Source organism: Physeter macrocephalus, chromosome 16, assembly GCF_002837175.3.
Source record: "Physeter macrocephalus isolate SW-GA chromosome 16, ASM283717v5, whole genome shotgun sequence".
Taxonomy (NCBI): Eukaryota; Metazoa; Chordata; class Mammalia; order Artiodactyla; family Physeteridae; genus Physeter; species Physeter macrocephalus.
Genome location: NC_041229.1, coordinates 55,305,606 through 55,313,383, shown reverse-complemented (window position 1 = coordinate 55,313,383; position 7,778 = coordinate 55,305,606). Strand labels below are relative to the sequence as shown.

Genomic DNA, 7,778 nt, shown 5'->3' with positions numbered 1-7,778 from the left:
GCCTGAGAGGAACGAGTTTGTCACGTGACTCCCTTTCCTCTCTCCCATTTCTGAGGCTTCAGGCTTGCAATAACCTACTGTTCTCTCTCCGACATCCTACCTCAGGGTCTTCACAGCAACCCTGTGAGAGAGGAAGCACCACAAATAATAAATTACTTTTTCTGCAGAAGGGGAAACGGAACCGTGAGACAGGGAGTCCTTGCCTGAGGTTGCCTGGGAAGTAGAGATCACATTGATTTACAGGTCGGAGGTCTCCTAACTGGGTTCTACTCTTCTCACCTGCGCCCGCCTCATCTAGGCCTGTTCACGTCTCAACAGCCACGCCCCAGACATCAGTCTAGGTCCTAAAGCGTCTTAGTGCACAAGCCACATATCCCCTGGTCTCAGACGGGCAAACGAGCGCAAAGAGGTAATTAATTCTAGGTGAAGAGCTAGTTATGTCAGTAAGCAGATGGGGCGCTGAAGGGAAAAGAATCCACTAGATTTGGAATTTTTGCTTTATTTCTTCGTTAGGCACCGAAGAGCAAAGTAATAGAGCAATAAAAACTTCTAAAATCATCTTAATAGTAGCTAATGGTAACTGGGTGTTATGTGTCAGGCACTGTTCTAAGCACTTTACCCTTATTATTTCTTCATTTCCTCTTAGTGACAACGATGTGGCAAAGATGGAGTTGAAAGAAGGAGAACTAGTGGAAAGTATGTACCAGGAATAGATAGATCCTGAGATCCTGAGTCTTCCTTACTGACATGCGGACACATGGTGGCTGTCAGCTAGGCCCTCTGTGGGAACTATCAGCTGGAACACATTTACATAGCCTCTCCCTGTGGCCTGAGCTTCCTCACAGCACAGCAGCTGGGTTTCGAACTTGAGTATCCCAAGAAATAGACTGATAGAAGCTGCCTGGCCTCTTCTCATTTAACCTTGGAAGTTACAGAGTGTAACCACAGGTAGGATATGCTGGATTTTTCATCTTTTTTTTTTTTTTTATGAGATTTGTAGTACTATATATGCCTTGAAATGCTTGCATCCCTGTCTAACATCTTGACTGCAGGTTTGGGACAGATTTTTGAGGCAGAGGCACCCAACTAAACTGTACCCAGATTAATGACCAACAGAAACTGTGAGATAATAGCTGCTGGGTTTTTGTTTTGTTTTGTTTTCTTTTTTTTTTTGGGGCCGCACCACGCGGCATTCGGGATCTTAGTTCCCTGACCAGGGATCTAACACGAGCCACCTGCAGTGGAAGTGCAGATTCGTAACCACTGGGCCATCAGGGAAGTCCCAAATAGCTGTTGTTTTAAGTCACTGAGTTTTGGGGTAAACACAGCAACAGATAATTAATACACTAAAGAGAAGAGAAAGAGAAAGAACCTTGAACAGTATTAGCCACTGTGCTGCTCCTTAAACACTTGACTTGGCAAGCTTATCCATGCCCATTATTTGAATTACCCTGTGTGGATGATTCCCAAATCTATATCTCCATCCCACAATTGTCTCATGAACTACAGACATTTACACCCTACAGCCTACTAGACGTCTCCACTTGGAAGTTCCACAGGCACCTGTCATTCAACTTATCAAAAATTGAACTTATAAAGTATGGACTTCGGGTGATGATGTGTCAATGTAGGTTCATCAGTTGTAACAAATGTACCACTCTGGTGGAGGATGTAGATAATGGGGGAGGCTATCATGAGTGGGAGGCGGGGTATATGGGAATCTCTGTACCATCCCCTCAAACTTGTCGTGAACCTACAACTGCTCTAAAAGAATAAAGTCTTAATGAAAAATGTTGAATTTACGGGAGTTCCCTGGTAGCCTAAAGGTTAGGATTCCGGGCTTTCACTGCCGTGGCCCGGGTTCAATCCTGGTTGGGTAACTAAGATTCTGCAAGCAAAAAACAAAAAAAGTTGAATTTACAATCTTCTCACTCAATTCTGTTATTTCTTCAATGTCCTGTTTTCTGAAAAAATACCACCTTCCATTTAGTTGCTCAGGTTAGAAACCTTGGACTTAGCCTTATTTCCTTCCTCTCTTTCACTCTTCATATCCAGTAATAATAACAATATTTATCATTATCATTATTATTATTATTTTAACAAGAAAATAGCAACTAACACTTATGGAGGGCTTATGTGCTAGGTACTAACTGTTTTAGGCACTTTATATGTATCAACTCATTTAATCTTCACAGCAACCCTAGGAAATAAATGCTGTCATTATTCCTATTTTACAAATAAGAAAACAAGTAAGAAGGTTTAAGTAACTTGTCCAAGGTCCATAGCCACCAAGTGGCAGAGTATGATTTAGAACCTAAGCTGCTGGGCAGCACAGCGTACACCCTTCAACCACTACATTCTAATGCCTCTGATCAACCAAGTCCTGTCATTTCTTAACTCCTATCTCATGACCTGACCCTTCACTCTTCCTCCAGCCCACTTCAAGCCATGTCACCTCTTAATTAAACTGTTGTAAGAGCCTCCAAATTGGTCTTCATCCAGTGAACCCAGAGGCCCCATAGTCTTTGTGATAAGAGATACAGGAAGGATTATAATCTTGTGTGGTAAGTGTGGTATTGAAGTCTGCACAGACCCAAGTGCCATGGGATTGCTCTGCATGAGAATCCAGAGAGAACTTCATGGATAACTGGGACTTGAGGGTGAGGAGTTCAAAGACAGAGAAGGAAAAGAAGGAGTGGAGGTGATTCCACTCAATGGCACAAAAGAGGCATGAGATACTTGAGAAATGCAAGAATTTGTGTGTGGCACATGATGGCATGGTGGGGCTAGAAAGTAGGCAGGGACAATCTGGGAAGGGCTATGTACAGCAGGCCCTTGGCATTCATAGATAGCCTGCCACAAATTATCCCTCAAATCTGTAACAATTTCTAAGACAGATGGTGAGGTGATAAATGAGCCCAGGTGATTGCCCTGCAATGACACTCAACTTAGCTTTCTTGCCTCTTTCCATGACTTAACCTACCTTACCACTCTCACAAAACCATACTTCATTGTGTGGGTTTCTTTCTTTTGGGGAGGGGGGTGGGAGGAGAGGGTATGATATATGCTATCATATTCTTGAATTTAAGGTTTTGAGAAGGTCTCTATTAACATACTGGGACAATGTCAGGAGTCTGGTGTGAGCCAAAGTTAACTTTTATAATGTAGTGGATGAATAAACAGATTGACAAGTAAAATTAAATAGATGAAGAAAAAACATGAAGGGGGGGAAACTCAGGAAAAAAACTATTAAAAAATTAAAATCATAAAGTGAGAAAATAAATTAGATAAAAGAAAATAGTGGTTTTGTATTCTATGCTAACCCAGGTTAGTCTTTCACTCTTCATATCCAGTAATAATAACAATCTTTATTATTATTATTATTTTAACAAGAAAATAGCAACTAACACTTATGGAGGGCTTATATGCTAGGTACTAACTGTCAAGTCTTTTTAATTTTAACCATTCTAGTGGGTGTGTAGTATACCTCATTGTGGTTTTAATTAGCATTTCTCTGATAACTAATGGTTTTTTTTTTTAGAAAATATTATTTTATTTTATTTTTAACATCTTTATTGGAGTGTAACTGTTTTACAATGGTGTGTTAGTTTCTGCTTTACAACAAAGTGAATCAGTTATACATATACATATGTTCCCATATCTCTTCCCTCTTGCGTCTCCCTCCCTCCAACCCTCCCTATCCCACCCCTCTAGGTGGTCACAAAGCACAGAGCTGATCTCCCTGTGCTATGCGGCTGCTTCCCACTAGCTAGCTATTTTACATTTGGTAGTGTATATATGTCCATGCCACTCTCTCACTTCGTCACAGCTTACCCTTCCCCCTCCCCATATCCTCAAGTCCATGCTCTAGTAGGTCTGTGTTTTATTCCCGTCCTACCACTAATCTCTTCATGACATTTTTTTTTCTTAGATTCCATATATATGAACCACACATCTTCTTTCAGTGACTGTTTAGCTGCTTGTCTACTGGTGTTTACAGAGCAAAATGATTGGAAAGCCAAGAGAAAACACGAAGTATCTGATTGGTTAAGGTAGTGCACATTCAATCTCCCGAAGTTTACACAGCAATTGAAATGACCTCTTCTATAAATAATGCCATACTCCCTGGTATTTCTATCATTTACAGCGTATAGTAGCAAGAGCAGCCTCAGCACAATATTTCTTAATCCCCCCAAATGTCTCAACCATACACAAATCCTCTGAGTCCTGGCAGAATCTTGTATTGACCCTCCAAGACTTTTATTGCTGTTTCATTCATTTTTTAATTGCCTCTTCTTTCTTCTTCTTTTTTTATTTCCTGAATCCATGAGCTGAAAAGGGGGTTATAATTTTCATTTTCTTGTAAATGATGTCTATATAGTTTCTTCCCCATCACTCTGTCAGTGTTGTAGGAAAGCAAAGCTTCCCTGTTATGAAAAGCTAACTGAAGCAAATGAATCATTAGACTGATGAAAGGTCTGTTGGGGACAGAGTCTTTCCTCTTAGCTGTCAGTTAACAATGACACCTAATCCTTAGCATTTACTGAGTGTAAAATATAGGTCGTTAACAATTTTATTACCAATACTTTCATCCCTGAAGACTTCCCTGCCCCCAACTTTCTGTTCACTCTTTCTTTTCCCCTTCCTTTTTTCCCCCTGTTTTGTTTTTGGTCATTAGACAAATCCTTACTGAGTTCTTATCATGGCAGAAGTTTTGCTTTGCTAGGGACTCAAGATTCAAAGATGACTACATAATTTTTGCAATTAAGGAACTGACAGCCTGGTGGGGGAGACACAGATGCAAGCAAAGAATTGCAATATTTTGTGAATACAGGCAGGGATAGAGGCATGAACAAACAGACACAAAGGAGGCACCAATTAAGTTTGGCTGGAACAGCAAGGATAACTTCACTGAAAGTGAAATTTTCTAGCTAGGTCTTTAATAGAAATTTTGCAAATAAATAAAGAGGGAGGGAGGGAATACATAAATAAAAGCATGTCCAGGCAATGGCAGCTAGAATAAAAAAATTTAAAAAATTTTTTAAACTGAGAAGAGTAAGATTGTAATTGAAAAGAGGACTGGAAATATTTTTGAAGCAAGATTGTTAAGTGCTTTGTGTGTCTCTAGAACTGTGTGTCTCTAGACCTTGTTCTCTGATGATGGATTGCTGTCAAAGATTTTTAATCAGAGGAATTATCAAATTAAATCTATGACAGTAGCATGCAAAATCCATTAGGACAGGAACTTTGTTTCAAACACTTCTAAATCCCTGAACAGGGCCGGCAGGCATCAGTAAGTACACACTTAACCAATGTCTATCCTAAAGATTGCATGGGGTCAATGTGGCAGTGGAATTGCTAATGGAAGGTATCAGAGATAGGGGTACTGTGAGGAGACAGTGTAGTAGTCTAGGTGAGAGAAAATAACAACCTGAACTAGGGAAGTGGGCGTCAGTTGGTGAGAGGTGTAAACTGGAGAGGTGCAACGACTTTGGAAGTGGTATTGACAGGGCTAAGTGACTGATAAGGTCTGGGACATCCATGGGGAGATTAAAGAGTCTTACAGTAGGACTAGAGTAACTTCCAAACAAGATAAGAAAGGCAAGAGAAAATGCAGATTTGGGGGTGAAATTGATGATTCTTATTTGGGGATACTTTATGTTTGAACTCAGTGTAGTACATTTTTCATCTACATAAGAGATGGAGATGTAAAATTAAGAGCCATCACACCAGGGTTAATAGCCAAGCTTGTGGAAGCAAATGAGATTCCTCAGAAAGAACCTTACACCAGAAGGTCACTATTTATGGGGAAGATAAAGTTATCCAAAAGGAGAGGAGGATCTGTCCATTGGTGAGAGTGGGGTGTTAAAGTCTTCTAATATAATTGTGTTACTGTCGACTTTCTCTTTTATGGCTGTTAGTATTTGCCTTATGTATTGCGGTGCTCCTATGTTGGGTGCATAAATATTTACAATTGTTATATCTTCTTCATGGATCGATCCCTTGATCATTATGTAGTGTCCTTCTTTGTCTCTTGTAATAGTTTTTATTTTAAAGTCTATTTTGTCTGATATGAGAATTGCTACTCCAGCTTTCTTCTGATTTGCATTTGCATGGAATATCTTTTTCCATCCCCTCACTTTCAGTCTGTATGTGTCCCAAGGTCTTAAGTGGGTCTCTTGTAGACAGCACTAATGGTGTTAAAGCACTTTTTCATGTGTTTATTGGCCATTTGTGTATATATATATATATATATATATATATATATATTTGGTTTTGTTAAGTATATTTTCTAATCTTTTGCCAATTAAAAAAAATTGGATCGTCTTTGTATTGTTGAGTTGTAGGAATTATTTATTCTAGATCAAATACTTTGTCAGAGGCATGTGTTATGAATGTTGTCTCCCAGTCCGTGGTTTGCCTTTGGATATTCTTAGTGGTGTCTTCTGTTGAGCAGTTTTTAATTTTGATGAAGCCTAATTTACTCATATTTTCTTTCATGGTTATTGCTTTTAATATCCTGTCTAAGAAATGTTTGCTTACTCCAAGGTTGTGAAAATATTATCCTATTTTTTTCTAGAAACTTTATAGTTCTGGCTTTTCCGTTAAGGTATGTAGAGTGACTTGGAAGCCGTATGGGCAGACAACCCTCTTTAGAAGTTTGGCTTGAAGGAGTGCAGGTGAATGGGGTTGGTAGCTAGAAAGGAAGGTAAAGAATCAGGGTAGTAGGGCTTCCCTGGTGGCGCAGTGGTTGCGCGTCCGCCTGCCGATGCAGGGGAACTGGGTTCGCGCCCCGGTATGGGAGGATCCCACATGCCGCGGAACGGCTGGGCCCGTGAGCCATGGCCGCTGAGCCTGCGCGTCCGGAGCCTGTGCTCCGCAACGGGAGAGGCCACAACAGAGGAAGGCCTGCATACCACAAAAAAAAAAAAAAAAAAAAGAATCAGTGTAGTAAATGGATGTAACTATGTGGAATGTTAATTACATGTCAATAAAGATGTTAAAGGATTAGGGTAGAGTTTTGTTTGTTTTTGCTTTTTGTGTGTGTGTTTGTTTTAGGGATAACAAGGAATATTACAGCATGTGTGTAGACTGATGGCAGTGATTTAGGTGACAGAGAAAGAAAGAAGATAAAGAACTTAGCAGGGGGCTTCCCTGGTGGCGCAGTGGTTGCGCGTCCGCCTGACGATGCAGGGGAACCGGGTTCGCGCCCCGGTCTGGGAGGATCCCACATGCCGCGGAGCGGCTGGGCCCGTGAGCCATGGCCGCTGAGCCTGCGCGTCCGGGGCCTGTGCTCCGCAACGGGAGAGGCCGCAGCAGAGGGAGGCCCGCATACCACAAAAAAAAAAAAAAAAAAAAAAAAAGAACTTAGCAGGGATGACTGCCTGAAATGTCCTTAACAAGGTGCAAAGGAATAGGGTACTTCTGAGCTTATGTAAAGTGGTTGATATTTGTCCAGGGGAGACCCATGTGGGTGAGGTGATATCTTGTGATTTTGATTTGTATTTCCCTAATGATTAGTGAGGTTGAGCGTCTTTCATTTGCTTTATTGGCCATTTGTATATCTTCTTTGGAGAAATGTATGTTCAAGTTTTTTGCCCATTTAAAAATCAGATTTTTGTTGTTGTTGTTGAGTTGTAGTAGTCCTTTATCTATTCTGGGTATTAACCCCTTATGAGATATATGATTTGCAAATATTTTCTCTATTCCATGGATTGCCTTTTCATTCTGTTGTTTGTGTCCTTTGATGTTCAGAAGTTTTTCATTTTGATGTAGTC

At 40.5% G+C, this 7,778-nt stretch overlaps 1 long non-coding RNA gene across 1 annotated transcript in view; it reads left to right on the top strand.

Moving 5' to 3' along the window:
• Positions 1-81: 81 nt before the first annotated feature.
• Positions 82-7,778, top strand: part of LOC112066983 (uncharacterized) — a 105,482-nt gene continuing 97,785 nt past the window's right edge. Inside the window, exons 1-2 of the long non-coding RNA XR_002893009.2 lie at positions 82-409; positions 647-948. This is a non-coding gene — a long non-coding RNA (uncharacterized lncRNA). The remainder of the gene's footprint in view (positions 410-646; positions 949-7,778) is intronic.